Source organism: Larus michahellis, chromosome 1, assembly GCF_964199755.1.
Source record: "Larus michahellis chromosome 1, bLarMic1.1, whole genome shotgun sequence".
Taxonomy (NCBI): Eukaryota; Metazoa; Chordata; class Aves; order Charadriiformes; family Laridae; genus Larus; species Larus michahellis.
This window is the reverse complement of record NC_133896.1, coordinates 189,471,239-189,489,456: the sequence shown is the minus strand read 5'-3', so window position 1 is coordinate 189,489,456 and position 18,218 is coordinate 189,471,239. Positions and strand designations below refer to the sequence as shown.

General features: G+C 42.4%; 1 protein-coding gene across 14 annotated transcripts in view; it reads left to right on the top strand.

Annotated features, from left to right (window-relative positions):
* Positions 1-18,218, top strand: part of ENOX1 (ecto-NOX disulfide-thiol exchanger 1) — a 383,990-nt gene that overhangs the window by 126,037 nt on the left and 239,735 nt on the right. The window contains exon 1 of one of the 14 annotated variants that reach the window (XM_074564987.1): positions 7,203-7,553. The exons of the other annotated variants lie outside the window; for them this stretch is intronic. The gene's annotated coding sequence lies outside the window, so the exon portion shown is untranslated. Of the gene's footprint in view, positions 1-7,202; positions 7,554-18,218 lie in introns of those variants that run through there. 14 annotated transcript variants of the gene reach the window in all.

Genomic DNA, 18,218 nt, shown 5'->3' with positions numbered 1-18,218 from the left:
CACAGTTAGCACGTTGCTGAGAACAAGCTAATAAATTGCCATGATTGGCAGTGTTTATTAGCTCTGACTCAGTGCAGTTAACTTGGCCTCGGCACTGCTAGTCCGTTTACGTGGCTTCCAGTTGCCTCCAACTCTGAGCAGAACAATCCTAAATTTGCTCAGTGCGGGCCCAGCAGGCTGGTGTCAACACCCAGACCAAGCAGACACGTACTGCGGTAGGCTTTGCCCTACACTTAAAGCACAACAGATCCCTGGAAACAAATTGCTCTGTGAGCAGCGGAGAAGCCTCTTTTAACAGATTAATGTCCCCTGTCTGCTAAAACTCCCATCTCAGTTTCCCATATCCCCCTGATATCCCTCCAGGCAAGGGTCAAGCCATGTTTTGGAGGCACATCCATGCCAGCCAGCAGGTCTGCCCACACCTGCCCATTGGCTTTTCCCAGGCTGCTCTGCCTGCCTTCCTCTCCGTAGGCACCAATTTGCGTGCTGCTTTGCCATCCAGCTGCTGGTTTTCATTAAACTTCTAGTAATGAAATTAACTCTTGTGACTTCTCTTCAGCTTTTACGCTGTCTGGAAAGTGGGTTCAAATTTGCTTCTGCCTCAGCTCTGCTACTAAAGGTGTAATAGATGGACAGGCAGATGTTCCATTAAAAATAACCAGAGAGAATGAAAATCATACCTGCTCTTTGCTCTTAGGCTGCATTTTTATATTATTTTGATACTGTATTATACAGATCTGATCTCAGAGCATACTGCCTTCAAGCTCTCATTTCCACACTCATCACTAGAGGTTACCTACCCTTCGGCTGCGCTTAGTGGCTCAGCAAATTCTTTCCAAATTGGATCTGAGAAATGATTCATGTTAAAAGAAGCATTTTTTAATTTTTTTTTTTAATGACCCCAGTAAGGTTTTAGGTATGGCCAGGCAAATGCTTGAACTGAGGCAGCAGAGGGGACGTGGTGGAGGGGGGAATCATGGAATCATTTAGGTTGGAAAAGTGCTTTAAGATCATCCAGTGGAATCATTAACCTAGCACTGCCAAGTTCACCACTAGACCAGGTCCCTAAGTGCCACATCTACACGTCTTTTAAACACCTCCAGGGATGGTGACTCAGGCACTTCACTGGGCAGCCTGTTCCAATGCTTGACAACCCTTTTGGGGAAGAAATTTTTCCTCATATCCAATGTAAACCTCCCCTGTTACAAGTTCAGGCTGTTTCCTCTTGTCCTATCACCTGTTACTTGGGAGAAGAGACTGACCCCCACCTCGCTACTGCCTTCTGTCAGGTAGTTGTAGAGAGCGATAAGGTCTCCCTGAGCCTCCTTCTTTCCAGCCTAAACAACCCCAGTTCCCTCAGCTGATCCTCATAAGACTTTTGCTCCAGACCCCTCACCAGCTTTGTTGCTCTTCTTTGGACACTCCCCAGCACTCAATGTCTTTCTGGTAGTGAGGGACCCAAAACTGAACACAGTATTCGAGGTGGGGCCTCACCAGTGCTGAGTTCAGGGTGACGATCACTTCCCTAGTCCTGCTAGCCCCACTGTGGGCCCACTGCTGGCTCATATTCAGCTGCCTGTTGACCAACACCCCCAGGTCCTTTTATGCCAGGCAGCTCTCCAGCCACCCTTCCCCAAGCCTGTAGCGTTGTATGAGGTTGTTGTGACCCAAGTGCAGGACTCAGCACTTGGCCTTGTTGAACCTCATACCATTGGCCTCTGCCTATCAAGCCAGCCTGTCCAGATCCCTCTGTAGAGCCTTCCTACCCTCAAGAAGATCAGTACTCCCACCCAACTTGGGTCAAGAACAAGGCCCTGGTCTGCTAGCCAACACCTAGGGTTTTATATCCCTCACTTCAGGGCTGTTATCACAGACGGTAATCCCTGCTCCCTAGTCCCTTTGTTTCTACCTGTTTTATCTTCAAAGTTTGGTAGCTTACAGGACTCTGTCCCGGGAGAGAAACTGCCCTATGAGCCTGAAATTGAACAATAAAAAAGTGAACGTGTAAACTGTTGGAAACGTTTTTACCAAAAAATGAGGAATTTTGCACGTTCTTGATGTCATTCTGTATTTGTGGCAACACAGCTTTCATGGTTGCGTGATCTTCCCGGCACTTCGGTGTTCATATTCCTTGGACAGTATAGGAGGTGGCCAAAAACTTGCCCTTTAGGTCTTTCAAGAGGTGAGGTAAAGAACAAAACAATTTGATCTCAATAGGATTTAGCTGTGCTATGGTCTGTAGCTGTGCCAATTACTTTCAGTATGAATAGTGTAAGAAAATATTCAAAGACAGTTGGGTTTGACTGCAGAAAATGACTAATGTAATGGGGAACATAAGTCCCATTGCCTTCGTGTTTGTTTTCCTTGGTGGAAAGAGTTGAACAACGCAACTAGAGCATTTTGTACCTGGGATTACTACTAGCTTCTTAATCAAGGAAGTCTGAGTACTTTGGCTACGTTGCCACGCTCTAACTCTTCCCTGCTCCCCACTCCAACTGAGAGAGATTATGGATTGGACAAGGTTTGAAATGACTTTCATTTTCAAAGCGTGGTTTTGTGAAGAAGCAAAGAGCTGCTTTAAGACAATCTGTCACCTTGTCCTCTAGAAGAAAGGCAACAACAATCTTTTCCAATAATGGACCCGTTATCTCCCTCCTGGAATTTATCAGGCAAGAAACATATTGATCCGATTTGCAGGTTGCAGCCTGTACTTCTCTAAACATGTCCAAACCCTTAGCACATGATGATGGCCAGAACTTATTCTGCATTTAGTTTGCAGACGTGTACCTCCCCCTCCCACCTCCCTTGTGGGCTGCTGTTCTCTTTACAATCCAAGCAACCTAAAGTGGATGAAAAATTCTTCTGTTTCAACTAATTCATTTTAACTCTGTTCTTTAGGAAATTCTCTTACAGTGTTTTTCGTTGTGGTCTCTCACCAGCTGTGTATTTTGAGGAAAAAATAATGCATGGAAGAATTTATATCCAAGCAAAATATGCTCAATTAATTTGAGTTAAAAAAAAATCTAGACACTTTTTTCTCTTTATTATTTATAAATTGTTGCCATTTTTTAATATTCCTTTTGGAGCCAGTATTTTCGTTTGCATAGAAGTGGCACTTCCCTTTTAATCTCTGGGTCTGCTTTTTAAGATTGCTTTTTAAGATAACTGACACCTTATCCTTCTCAGAAGGCCCTGTTGTAATGATTCACTGTGCTTTACCTGTCATAATGAAACAAAAATGAATGTGAAATCATTCGTTTTCTGATCGATTTAGAGTGAGAAAGATAAATCTTCCTTGTTTGTTAGAAACCATTTATAGAGGCTACTATGGCAACAAAATTAATGACAGACAAGGAGGCTGTTAATTAATTGTTTAGGCTGACTAGAATAAGAAAATCCTCAATCTTTGCTGAATCCATTTACTACCATCCCAATAGCTCTTGGTTATTTGTTTGAAGAGTTAGTGCATCTTTTTACTGCACTGAGAAAAAAAGAGGTTTTTGATAATAGAACTGAAAGGGCGCACGTATTCCATTAGCCTTCCCCCTGTGATCCCATCGGACATGATCACTGAAGTTTGGGTCATGCTCACAGTGATCCCCTCTGCTGCTTATAATTTGACAAATAAAGCTGGTAATGCCTTCAGGCCGCTAAAGACATAAAGAAATAGTCGCTGCCCCGAGTGATTTACAGTCTACAAAGTTGATACATGCCAAACAAAAAGTAATACTTTGGGATGCAGGCAAAAGAGTATTTCCAATTATTCTTTCAAATAGTCCTTGAATGCTAGCAGAGATATTATGTTGATATGTGTTAGTGAGCATCAGATGCGGGGAAGAATACCTAATCTCCCCGGGAAGAGAGGGAGAACCCTTGGGAGGCCTATGGGCAGTTAAGTATATAAACTACAGCAGTTCCCTTACTACTAAAGTTGGCATATTGTGCTCTGTAAAGCAGGATCGATATGTTTTCTACAACAGAAGGATCAGCCAACAAACTGATTCAAGGTGTGACTTATGGAGAGACTGATCTGCTTTACTTTTTGGAATAAATTACACTTTGAGAAAATAAATACATCTATATAGAGAGTTCAGAGCATGAAACATTTGGGCATTGTTCATTTTTATGTATGCATTTAACTCAAAGATCCAGACATATGGTGGAAACGCATATGGCCAGCACCTTGTAAGGTCAACATGGCCAAAACTCGTCCTTTCCAGAGAATTTTGACAGGTGGGTAAGATCTTCTGCTGGCTCGGAGTGGGGAGAGGAGCTAGCACATAGCAACAGGATGCACCTACTCCCATCCTCTTCAGGCGTTGTTTACTTTATTGAGATGTCAGCTTTCCAGCCACATGACACTTGATCTTCCAAAGTGTCAGCTATATGGAATTAGTATCGTATGATATATGAACTAGAGAACCAAAGAGTACCCACTTTGACTTCTACAATGAAATTCCTTCCACAATTGACTTTCTTTCACAAAGTCAACAATTCTTGCCTCTGAATAAATTAGGAACAAGCTTCCAAGGCTGTGACAGGGATAAAAAGTAGTGACTAAACAACTGAGGAGCATTTGCTTTTCTGTAACTCTTCAGTAAAGAGCTAAATCCAGACTATTCAAACCAAAGAAAAAACCCCGATACTGGTTACAACAGTATATTACATTTTTCCCCTGATGGGAACTCATGCGGTTATTACTCTAGTGACTCTTTCCCCACTAGGTTTCATCTTTTCTCTATTAGATTGAAAAGTGACACTATAAATCAAAAGTGTTATGAGTTGGTATTTCCCACAAAGGTGGTGGTGGCTGCTCACACGCTGTGCACTAGTGTGCTCCATAGCAACGTGGAGGTTTGCAACACCATATGACGTAGTTTGGCATGCCTTATCTTCTTCTCACAGCCATGTATGTGTTCTAGGAGGGTTACCTACTGTGCGGGACGTGTACGTGATCATGGTCCTTCGATCCTTACTTGGACAGAACTCCAATTAGCTCTGTTTAGAGTGTCCTTCTTGGTCTTGTGGCCAAGAGAGCTACATGGGTACGTGTGATGGTGGTTGTATTGGGTAAGCAGTGGTGTGCAGCATCTGCTGAGAGAAGTTCCCGTGCTTGAAAGTAGCCATTAGAATATTTCTTCCCTTCCCCCACTCCGATGTTTACAAATCTTAGCTTTCTCTTAGTTTCCCAAGGAGAACAGGAGGAAAAAGCCTCCGTGCAAATAGTAGCAAGGGGATTCCTTCCAGTACAAGAGTAAAGACACCAGAGGCAATCCTGTTTTCCAGGTGCTTTTCTGTTTCTGCCACCTATGATATCTACACCAAACACGGTGTCATCAGTCAGCTACAGCATGGTGGGTTCATACATATTTACCAATTTGCAAATTATGCATGCGGAGCTCTTAGCATAACTGTTTCTTTGTCTTTCTGCTTTTCTTCCTTCACTAATGATTCAAAATGCTTACATGCCTAGCATCAGAGGGATGTATTCTGTGCTTGCCATTTGCCTTTGTACACCAATTAGGTCTTTGTAATTTAAATGGTGTTTTATTTGCTGATTTGGAAGCATCGTCGTTGGTAGAATGAGGTTTTCTTCATCCTGCAACTGTTCTTTGATATAATGATTTATTAAGGTACTAGGAGAAATATTGATCCTGCTAATAGCTTCTGCCTTGCCACAGAATACCTTACATTTTACTCACTGAAAGGGCCATATTCCTTTTCTCATCATCTGATTGACCATAAATGCTTTGGCCTTTCCCCAGCAATTATCACACTTACCAAAGTAGTGGGTAAAAGTCAACTATTTATAGACTAATTAGGGAAGTCAACATGTCCAAATCGTGTACTTTACATAGTACGAAGAGGCATTGGACGGCGCTTTAAAATTAGGGAGTGGTTCCATACTGTTCAAAAACAAATTAGCAGATTCAGAGGAGTTATGTATATATTATCGATTAGGACTGTCTTTTTGGGAATTACCGTGCGGAGTTATGTGCTGGGCCTGTGATTTATTAATGGCATTTCTGCTTACATTTCATTGGTATTTCCCACTGTGTTCTCCTTCATCTATCCTAACCTCCTCTTTCTTGAGAAAGCTTTCTGATCTTAATGCCTGCAAGGTGGTGGGCAAGGCATCAATTTTGTAACCCATCTGGAGCTGATTTCTTTTGTAGTTTTTATTATCCACCTTGGAAAGTGCATTATTCCTATGGTACCCACAAACACGGAAAGGGAATAAGGGACAGCTGCATGGAAAATATGGTTCAAGGCTTTTAAGGGACACGGTTTTGTTTGCCCAAATGAAGCCAGTCACATGGAGGTGGAGATGTCCTGTTTGCCTGCAGACCAGGTCACCTGTGTCTCCTATGGGCTACTTAAGGTTGTGGAGACAGCGTTATGGAAAACAATTTCCTCTACTTCACCCTGTCTTCATTTCCCTCCGTGTAATTCAGGCACAAAGTCTCAGATTGGGATATGGCAAACCTAAATAATTGACTTAATGCTAATTTAAAGGAAATTCTTCTGCATAAGACTGGGGCACTCACTGCTTCAAAATGTTGTTTAGTTAATATCTTGGCTGTCTAGATTCAAGTAAGGTTGAGGTTTCCATAGATTTGTGTTCCAGAGTTGTAACAGTGAAAACACATTAGTAGAGGCATGTTAATTTTTATGCTTCACGGTTGGAGCTAATTTCAGACTACTTAGGGGTCAGAAAAACTTTGCCTGTGGAGGGAAGATTATCAGAAATTGGTTTTTTTGGAGTCCTTTGAAAAATTTCCTCCAGCCAAGACTGTTGAAGACAGGATACAGAGCAAGTTTTGCTGGTGTTTGGAATTGTTCCTTGCTCCTGTGCAATCCTATACCCCCAAAACTCTGGCCAGAAGGCAGAGAGAAGGAAAGTACCAATGTTGCCTTGCATTAAGATCTGTGTCTCTAATTATGCTACTATTATTCTGTTCAAAATTGTTGGTTTTAGTTAACATTTGGTACTTGTGTTTTATTTTGCTCGGTGTAAGCAGTGTTGCTAATGAAGCTGTCATATAGGTGAGATGACTTTCATCACCCACATGTGAGCTAGTCACCCTGCATAGTCAACGGAGACAAGCAGGCATTTCTAGGACAGGACTCATCTCAGCTTTAAATAGACATGCAAAATAAATCAGATTCATCGCACCCTAAAAGTGTTTCCCACTGTTAACAGTGAAGGGAGCGAGGAGTGACTAGCTCAGAGGGAGGTGTCCACAGTTTGGTGAGATGAACCCGTGATGATGTGCTACGTGGGATGAATTACCCCTTGGAGGTCCTGAAAAGGGAGAAGATGCTGCTGAGAAAGCCTAGATAGCGTGCTCAAAATCAATCCCAATTGTTTAGATTATCTAAGTCAGCTGAGCGGAGGTCTACCCGATGCGTCCGATGTGCCGGGTTACTGTTGGTCTGGATCTGATTTGAGCGTAGGAGATGGGGCTGTCACCGAGGTAAATCTGTCCGGCTCCATTAATGCCAGCAGAGCTCTGCTAACTACATCAGCGCAGGATCTGGTCGGCAGAAAGGTAATTCTCTACCTGAATTACAGCAGCAGTCAGGGGATGAGCTAATACCTTCCTTTGAACAGGCCAACGTGATGCGTGGGTTTGCCTTGTTCCAGCTACAGTAACTTGCTGTAACAATGATGGGGGGACACAGGGAAGGGGGGGGTCCCCTTTGCGGTAACTGGAAATGCCTAGGTTGTACCCGGGGCATGGCTGTTCCTGGGGTGCCGTGTTTATATCACGGTGGGTGGCCCATATGGAGCGAACAGAGAGGGCCCCACCCCATGGCCAGCGTTGTCAATAGATGCCCTTAAATAATTTCTCTACGGCAACATATCTTCGTCTCCGAATGTTAATTAATAATTGATCTTGTTATGTATGTAGAGGACTCTCTGTAATTCAATTCTCTATATTTATGTCTTGTAAATGACTCTGCCTTGTCAGATTTTATGGTGAAATAGTAGATGCAAAATTAGCATAATGTAACAACCAAATGGCATATATAGCCTTGATCTGCAAACACTTTTTCCCATGAATAATTTTAGTTATTACAACTGAACTCACTGGGACTCACATATGCTTTTGCGGGATGAGAGCCACAATGTTTATTGAATTAATTTCTTTCATACACTACATGTGTTCAAATGAAACTAATTTATCTATCACGTATCTGGGCATTTCTCAGCATATATTATGTAATTAATTTTTTAAAAGTGTAGTCCTAGTGCATTAGAGGCCTAGCTAATATTTCCAGTAGACATTTAGATAAAACTGAATATGAATTCATGTTATAAGATGAATTCTGCTTTGTATCTGTGTATGTCCTAATATATATATTGTATTATTTAACACATACTATTATATGTGTAAGCAATTATAGATATCTATGCATAGATAGGCATATATACAGATAGATAGGTGGGCATGCATATATATATAAGTGCATGTAAGACTCCATATATATATATTTTGCATATATATATACACATTCTATGCGTTTGAAAATACAGAGAATTGCTATATTACTAAATATATGTAAACCCAGGTATACCCACACTAGTCTAATTCAAACCCATGTATCTTCACTTGGAAATAAACAATCTGATTCTATTTCTGGAGTTCAAAATAGATTATTCCTCTCATGGGGGACCAGCATGCTGTGTAACTGTGAAGAAGGAAACTCATAAGATTCAGTTTTAATGCTCATCCGGTATCTCGGTGCGGACAAATGTCATCTGCTTTGTGTCCGTGTGTCGTGAAGCTGAAGAAATGTTGCACTCTGTAATGATGCTGTGCTTATATATTGCTTTGCTGAGAAGGGGGAATGAAGCGAAGGTAAGAACTTTGCCGATATTCTGTAAATCTAAAAATATAAAATAAAGTGTTATCTGATATTTTTGTTTTCAGATGAAACAATGAGGAAATATACTGAGCTTGCTCTGAGGATGTTGCTTAATGATATACAAATAATCACTCCAGTTGCAGTGTTTGAAATGAGTGTGGTTTATGATCTAATATCTAAAGATCGTTAATCGACATCTGCTATTTTCTGGAAACAGTGCTGAAAAAAGCCCTAAATATAAACTTCTTCAGTTAAATTGCCCTTTTTATATGCTGTAAGTAATGGGGAGAGAACCGGAGGGAAGTCTGGCGGTGCTGCTCGCATTCGGGTAAAAGGAGATTTTTCTCTGTCGTTCAGAATTGACCTGGAGAGATTGCTTGCTTTCCCTTATAAAGGAAAAAGTGGTTGTTATGCTTACTTCTTTTATTTTAAATGGACCCAGGCAGCCATGAAGGCTTTTAGGCAGGACGTAGTACATTTGGCCTGTGGGGCTGGCAGGGCTGGCTTTAGTGCATCGCTCGCTGGCCCTAATCCCCGAAAGCGTGGATCTCAGTCGAGGTCGCTCGGCGCTCCCACGTGAACCTGATTTCTGGCAGCCGTGCTCGCGGGGTGATGTGCCTCCCTTCACAAGATGCCCTCTTCGCCTTGGTGCAAAGTACCGCTTTTGATGCGAATAAAGCTGTCCGGGGTTGGACCCTGCGGGAGGAATTCTGCACTTGAGACGTGCTGGTGTGGGGGTGTCAATCCCCCATTTATCTGCCTGCTATTTGGCTGCCCCCCATTTATTTGGCTGCTCTTAGCGTAGGAGTTAAGATAAATCAGATGTGTACTGCTGTGCTTATAGACCAAGCTCGTAATACATAAATGCCCCATCTTCCAACCTCTGCTCATAAGATATCTTTATATTCACGGGCTTTTCCAATGAGCTTGTCAGGCTGCTTGTAAGAGGAAGGCTTTTTAAGATTGGATCCCTTAAAAAAGATGACTGTAGATAAAAGTGCATCAGTGCACATTAGGGATGAAATTTTCAAAGCAAGGACATCCTGTTGAGCTCTGTTTTGCCATTGTTGGCTTACATGTTCCTTCCTTTATGTGAAACGCAGTACAAACTTCTCTGCCAGAGGCCTTTTATTTTGGGGTTGATCTGAATTTAAGGTCAACCGCTTAAAAATGAGTTTAAACAAAGGTGATGAAATTATACTAAGAAGTGAGCTGTTTCAATTAAATTTATTTTTTAAAAAGGAAACAACCTATAAGGTGGTGCTTACATTGCTATAGTGGCAAACAGCTACCATTGCTGAATGTATTTCAACAAACACATGTCTATAGGGCGAGATATGATCCCATTACTCCCCAGTAAAAGAAAGCAAAATGCTTTGGGTTTTCTTTACCATGGGGCAAGAACATACTTTGGGCTGGTACAAGAGCAGCCGATACACATCTGATTGTCACTCTAACTTTCCCTAATGAGGTTTATTTATGTCTTAGCTCTCTGCCTGATCACCGCTCATTTAATACTGTCATTCAGGAGTATGTGTGTTTAGGGTTTTTGCAGAGATGCTGATAACATGTAAACAGGGGTTAGTGGAGCTCAGCAGCCTTTGCTTGCATTTTGCAGTTTGTTGTTTTGACATGAGTTCCCTTGCAAGTGGTTTAACCCATGGTGTACTCCAGTTCTGTAAAACGAGGCAAAACCATTATTGTCCGCCAAACAGGCTTAACCCAGGCATGAATTTATTGGTGTTAGGGAGCTCCTTAAGAGTGACGGACGATGACGCCATAGTTGTGGAAAGCAGTCTAAATGTTACTAGTACTTATTTAAAAGAGAAGCCTGTTCCAAGCTTTTTCTTTTAAGTTTAAGAAGAGCATAGCTAAAAGCAATGGTTTAGTTTTATTAGGCTAAACTTGTAATTTATCGTCCCTCGGAATAAAATACTCCCCTTTGGATATATCAGAAGATATCCCTGCATGCATCAGGCTGGCCTCAGGTGTCATTTTCTTATAGGCAATTAAGAAATCTGCCTTCTTTTCCTTGTGATTCAGGATCCTGCAGTCTGAGGAGAAAAAGGGTTTTCAAAAAGAGAAATGACAGTTCCTTGAAGTTTATGTTAACATTATCACGCCGACCGAAAAGGTCAGGAAATTGGAGGTAGTCTGTAATGTTACAGGCTGTAATGCTGGCTCAGGCGAGTTAACCAGCCTATGGAAGACAGTGGACTTGTGCTGACTTAGCAGGTACAGCCTTGGAGCTATATATTTAGCCGTTCTTGGTTAATTAATGCACTAAAATTTCATTTTTATATATCTTTGGACATGCACTGCTGAGGAAATGTCAGCTTGAGCATACAAGGGCACTGGAGTCTTCCTAGTGACTTGAAAAGTTGGGTAGGAGCTGATTTTCTCTGGCCGCCTGCTTTAGGTGGACAGGCAGGGCCAACTAGGCATGCCCAGACCACACACCTGGACCAGCCTTTCTCTTCATAAATCTCTAGTCCTTCCTGAAGAGCTCTCTCTTTAATTGGCCATTGTCCTTCTAGCTGAGCAGGACTAGATGAATTTCTCCATTAGAGGAATGGAGAGCTATGTGCTATAGGCTGTAATGTGAAAAACTTACTGTGCAGGAACCAAAAAAAAAAAAAAAAAAAAAAGAGAAGTGCTAACTTAAAGATGCTTCTAACCTGACATAAATAACTTCTCTTGTCAGTCGGCGCACCGTATCATGGATCATTTGGGCAAGCAGTTTTGAATTTGTAGATGTCATTGGAAACCACTCCGGTGTGGTTTGTTGGGTTGGGTTTTTTTTCCTTCTTTCTGAGGTTCTTATTTTGAATCCACTTATAAGTCACCAATGTCATAAGCAAAATGTTTCATTATTACATTAAAGGAAGAAGAGTGCCCTTGGCCTGTGGTCACATTGACCGGGATTTTATGGTGGAATTTTAAATCCCCTAACCATAGGGATTTGTAAATTGAAATATAGATGCAACCTTGAAATGTACAGTTTCAGCATTGTTGGCTGTGATAAATATGAGCCATAAAGTAAACCTCTGCTCTGAACCACATTGGATCAAGCATCGTTGCTAAAGCTCCTTTGCCAATTTTCTGTGTTTCTCTTCTCAGCATTTGGTTCTACAGATCACTTTTCTCCATTTCAAGGTTGTATTTTTTTTTTCAGAGGCTGGGGTTATGGAATTGTCACTTCCCAAGGGGAATCTTTGTTTTATTTTTTAATCTATCTTGCTGTAGCTTTATTTCTGCAGCAAGTGGTTTCAGTAATCCATACTGATGAGTTGTCCGCTCTCCAGGTAGGGTTGACAGGTAGATTTATGAACCAGGAGAAGATAATCTGCTTCCACAAGGGGTCACTGGTACCAGTGCACATAGCAACTAGTTTCTGCCATGCTTCTGTAAAGGACAGTTTTAGACAAGCCTCTCATCAAAAGGAGGGAGAACGAAAAGGCAGTTCTTACTCTTTAGAAGACGCCTACAAAGAAAAGGGGCAAAACAGATAAATGAGAGTGCTTTTAGTAACTTCTTTCCTTGCAGTAGTCAGGGAAGGTGTGGGAAGTCAGAAGTCCTTTGTGCCATCCCTGTCTGAAATGGGACTTCGCCGTTCTCTGCTGATGTCGCTTGGCTGACATCGCTTCAGAGTCTGCCTTTTAACAGCCGTGATGATTGCTAGAGCTACAGACAGCATAACAGGAAATTGTTAATTCATCTGTAAAGTAGAACCTGCACGAGTAATTAATATAATTTCTCCTGAAATGTATATGCCTCCCTGCCTATTGTTAGAAGAGGTTGCCACAGGGTGTAATTTCAGGACACTTCTCTCCTGGTTTCTGTGTGTGCAGCCAGCAAAGGTTCCTGGTGTCAGGGGACAAATCTCCCTTTTAATTTTTCAGTCTGCCTGAAAATCACCTTTGGAGAGAGGCAACTCCATTAACGGGAATTAATGGAGCCCTTTCTGTAGGCAGGGGTCTGCCCAGAGTGCCAGTGGTTGTGATAATCAGTACGTTTCACGAACGTGTTATTTCTGTGTTCCTAGAGCTTTATTTCAAAGTTTATTTTCTCAGGGTGCGTGTAGCTCCCCAGCACAAACAAAACTACCAAAAAATTTGTGTCTTGTTTTGGCATCCTGTCTGTGTGCAGCTCCTAGTCCCTCAAGGATAAACAGAGGAAAGCTTTTCTCTGCTATCTGGTGATAATTTTCTAAAGGTCAATGTTGTTATCCCTTTTACAGGAAATCTTACCTGTCAACTGCTGCCCAAAATGGCTAGAAGATGTTTCTTTGCATTTCACTTGCAGTGAGGCTTTGTATGCGCAGCACTGGCTAAGCCTTTCTCCATTCAGACGTGCTTTGTGCTAATTATTTTTGGGAAACAGCGTTCTGCCTTTAAAATCATCATCTCTCTCGTTCCTTCCTTGCCATTCACACCAGTTACAAAATCCCTGGAACGTATGGCATAGATTCCTGACGTAGTGCTTTCATTGCTGATACGGACTTTTTTTCCCCTCTTTTCTTTTTTCCTGGGAAGAAGAACAAATGTAAGCTTCATGAGAGGTGAAGAGACCGTAACTCCCAACGGCTTTGTTTTATCTCTTAATGTTTAGAGGTGACTTTTAGAGCTGGTCAGTGTGAGGAATGAGTTTCTTGTCAGAGCAAATTCTCGTTGCCATGGGTTTTGAGGTGTATTTACCAGGTTCTCAAAGGACTTTGTCTCCTCCTGCAACCCCATGCGGCACCATCCGGTGAGGGGGACGGTCTGGTACCACCTGACATAATCACAGCTGCCCAGTCCTCTTGGCCAGATGGGAGCTGCATTCACCTCTCGATTTGTTAGAAACAGATGTTTTCGTCAGAGGAAAGGAAAAGGGGATGGAAAAACATAGCAGCTGCCATGAAATTTCCATTGTGGAAAGACCTATATAATCCAGGGTGGAATTTCTGCTCACGACCCATGAGTAAATGCCTGTCCTGGGAACTCTGGCAAATTTGTCCTCAGGTGCTCACCACTCACCCGAGATGTGTGATGGCAAATGGCAGGTTGCAAACTTCAACAAAAGCTTCTTCACGAAAATCTTCAACAACTGAAATCAGTAATTTCACCCCACCGCAGATTCCTTTGGTTCCCTTCTAATTACCAGACTTTTGTGGGATACTGCTTCTTGCCCAGCTGTAATCATATCCCAGTGTTTGGGCTAGAAGAAGGAACAAAATTAAAGAAAAAGGAACATTTTAATTTGGATTAAATAAACATTTATCTCCTTGAACTGGTCAGAGGGAAATTAATTGTTTTATTCTTCTGATCTGCTAATTACATGTACAGGCAAGCCCATGTAAGCTTTTCCTGCATGCTCTATCATTAAAGAATGGATTACGTCTGAATTAAATTACTGTATTTCCATCAAAGGTCTCAGTGGGTCAGGGTGGTTGGCAAGATTTATAGGCTAAAAAGAAGGAGGTCAATGGATGTCAGTGGTTAAGAAATATATTGTTCTGCTGGGGGAGTTATCCTTTCCTGAGAGTCTGAATTGCTCTTTTTCTCATTCTTGGCGTCGCTTCACACCCTTGCACTGCATGGACATTAATTCTAAACTCCTGTAGTTTCTTGTCAGTTCTTACCCTTTCAGCCACCAAGAAACATTGTGTCAAGCGCATGCTTTCCAAGTCCCTGCCTCAGACAGGGAAGCGTAAGAGATCATGATGGCAATGCTTAATTTTCCAGGATGAGATCTGTTCTTAGTCGTGCTTCGTCTACAGCGGTGGGGCTTTGTGTTTGCTGCAGACACAATTGCCTTCTCGCTGCTATGACTATAATAACTGTCTTCTGCCTCTTCCTCTGGCTACCTAGAAAAGCAGATGAGGGTGGAAAAGTGAGAAAAAACTTGACAAAGAAATTGTTTCTTGAAGGTGAGATTCGCGGGCAGGAAAGGCAGTAGATGTCACCTTCGGGTCATCGGCACACCACAGTGATTTAAGAAAGAGGGAACAACTCTATTGTTGTTTTAAAAAGTGACAGACAATTTCGGACATGCAGTTGTTTTTCTACCCTATCATAAGAGGTCTTTTCTCAAATTTTGATTTCCTAATTAGAAAATACATGTTATTATGACACAATCTGAAAAGCTTCAGTAAACACAGAAAATTGCAGGTGTCAGATTACCTTATCCCCTTTTCTAGGTAGAGGAAGCAGATCCGTGCAAAAGAGAAAAAATTGCAGACACATGAAATGTAAATGGCCACTTAACAAAAATTAAATACGTAAATACCTAAATTTCTGCTGATTTCTAATCAGCCGCCTGTTTAGGCAGCATACAAAGGAAAAGCAGGAAACCATAAGCACCATTTGAGACTCGCTTCTCTAAGCCATATTAGTCGCGTTATTACCATAATTAACACATTCTCTAGTACAACCGAATACACCAGAGATTGCCCCAGGTTCTGGGCTTTGGGACAAATGACATCTCTGTACGAAAGCCAGCAAAAAGGCAGAGGTTTCTCTTGCAGTCTCAGGGGCGACAGCGTTCCCAGCAACTGGGCGAGGAGCTTTTGCAGGTCTGGAGCGGAGCCAAGGTTTTACGAGAGGAGCCACACATCCCTCCCTCTGCGCAGTCCCGACCTGTTCTTCTACCACGCAGCAGGCCAGGAGACGCAGAGCTGGTTTCTATGTCAGCAACGCAGATGCAGCAGTCACCTAAGGGGACATAATAATAATAATAATAATAATAATAATAATAATAATAATAGTAGTGATGATGAAGCACATGCACCAAGCAAGCAGACGAGTTTTACTTGAGCAAAACTCAGCAGACCTTTAGGAGGACCCACCAGGCTCTCCCCGCCTGCACGCAGTTTGCCCTTGAGACTCGCCGATTTTCCAGCCTGGCAGTTGTACGCAGAAAATCCCAGTGAGACTTTGGTGACTTGCACAGTTCCATCAGATTTTAGTGAATAGTTATTTACAGAGAGAGCGAATGAGTGAATAGCTGCCAGACAATTTGTAATGTGTGTTGCTGTAAAGCAGAAGATAAGACGGCATTTCCTATCATAATCTACTAACTCAGGCATGTGCAATCTTGCTGTGTTTTTTTCTAGTGCGTGAAGCACTTTGTGGGAGAGGATGGAGAGATGGCTGAGAACACTGTCCTGACCTTGAATTTGCAGCTATATATTTATCTGAACTTACGTTCTTCTCTGAATGCTGTTTTTCCGTGTGAGCGGTTGCTGTGATAAGGATGGAAGATGCAGAAAGCTGCATGACCGTGAATAGATGATGAAAAGTTCTCTGTTACTGTGTTGTCCACATCTTTGGGAATCCTGCTGGTGGGAAATCTCTCTGGATCCCAGATGTCTGCTTGTCCAGGCTGAACCTCACACAACTATCTGGAGAGGGGAGAAGGAAGGGATTTTTGTAGAATCGCAGGAACTGACACGTAATTTGGGTGTCCTTGAGTTCTGTCATGACTGTAGAAGTGGCCAAGAAAAAGGGTGAAGAAAGTCAGAAAGGAACTAAGAAATTTTCCATTAGATTTCATCGTATACCCTGGAAGCATGAGGTTTTTTATGTTCCTGTTTCAAAATTTGTTGTAATCATATAAGCTTCACAGTCTTATTCTCTAATATATACAGAATCACAAAATCCCAGAAACAGAAGGGCGGAGGGTGGAAGCACGTCTGGAGATCATCTAATCCAATCCCCCTACTCAAAGCAGGGCTGCATCCAGTCAGGTTTTTAACATCTCCAAGGATGGAGAGTCCATAACCTTTCTGGGCAACCTGTGCCAGTGTTTCAGCACACACGCAGTAAAAAAGTGGTTTTGTGTTCAGGTGGGATTCCTTGTATTTCAACCTGTGCTCGTTGCCTCTTGTCCTGTTCCTGGGTGCCGCTGGGAAGGGTCTGGTTCCGTTTTCTTTACCTACCTCAGATATTTATCCACATGAATAAGATCCCCCCCAGCCTTCTCTTCTCCAGCCCAAAAAGGCCCTCTCAGCCTCTCCTCACAAGCTAGGTGCTCCAGTCCCTTCATCATCTTTGTGGCCCTTCTCTGGACTCACTCCGGTAAGTCCATGTCTCTTTTGCACTGGGGAGCTCAGAATTGGACATGGGCAGATACACTAGACACATAACATGTGGACACTTCAGACCTATCTATCTAAAGCATTTTTTAATCTTTTCGTCTTAATTCTGTGAGATGGAGGTTTACATTGACCTGTCTGGACTGGTATGGAGGGCTCAAAGACTCGTAATAATTGATGTGGGAAGGGACCTCTTGAGGATCTGCTCCAATGCCTCAATCAAAGCAGGGCCAGCCTCTGAGTTAGTTCAGGTCCCTCAGGGCAATGTCGCATTGAATTCTGAAACTGTCCAAGGATGGCAATGCCACAGCCATTGTGCCAGTGCTGCATCTCTCTCATCAGAGAGAAAATTTTCTGTGTGCCCAGCTGGAATTTCCCTTGGTACAACCTGTGATTGCTGGTGTTTGTCCTTTCACTGTGGACCTCAAGAAGGGTCTGACTTCACCCTTGCTCTAATCCAGCTCCTTCAACCTCTCCTCATGTGCCATGTGCTCCACCTCCTGCTGACATAGTTGCTTTCTACTGGACTCACTCTAGTTGGCCAATATCTTTCTTGTACTGAGAGGCTCAAAGCTGGACACATCATCCCAGATGTGGCCTCATGAGGGCTGAGTAGAGGGGAACAACCACTTCCCTTGGTCTGAGAGCTGACCCACTTAATGCTGAGCCACATAATGTGGCACTTACACTATGTCCTCCAGTATGTATTGCTTAGAATTTACTTAGCATTGACATTTCTTTTTTGGTAAGATTGGTAAGATTAAGGTAACATCATATGTTACCTTAGTTTAGGTCTCTCTGAAGTTTCTCACAAACCTCTCAGATGATACGTATCAGTTATCCGCAACTTTGATTATCTTGCAGTGCTCACCACATACATGCTTGCCTGTTCTGTCATATATTTATGGAATGTCATAAGACAGGAGGAAATCTGAAAAACATGTTAACTTTTTTTTTTTCTAAGATGGAAGCTAGCAATTAAACAATTATTTTCTTCTGTCTCCTGCCCGTTTTTCATCTATGGCATTATGCTTAACTCATCCATGGCTGATTATTTTCTCTATTAGCTTCTCGTATGACAACTCATCAGAGACCTGTTGGAGGTTGTCTGCTGCATTGTTGTAGGATCTCAGGCATAGACAAGGAAAAGATGCTGGTAGATGCGGCATAAACAGAGAATTAAAAGTTGGTAACAGCCTGAAAGACCTCTCAAAGAGGTCTATTATGAGACTAAGTATTGTGGGTCGGTGTACCTTCAGGTTGCTTT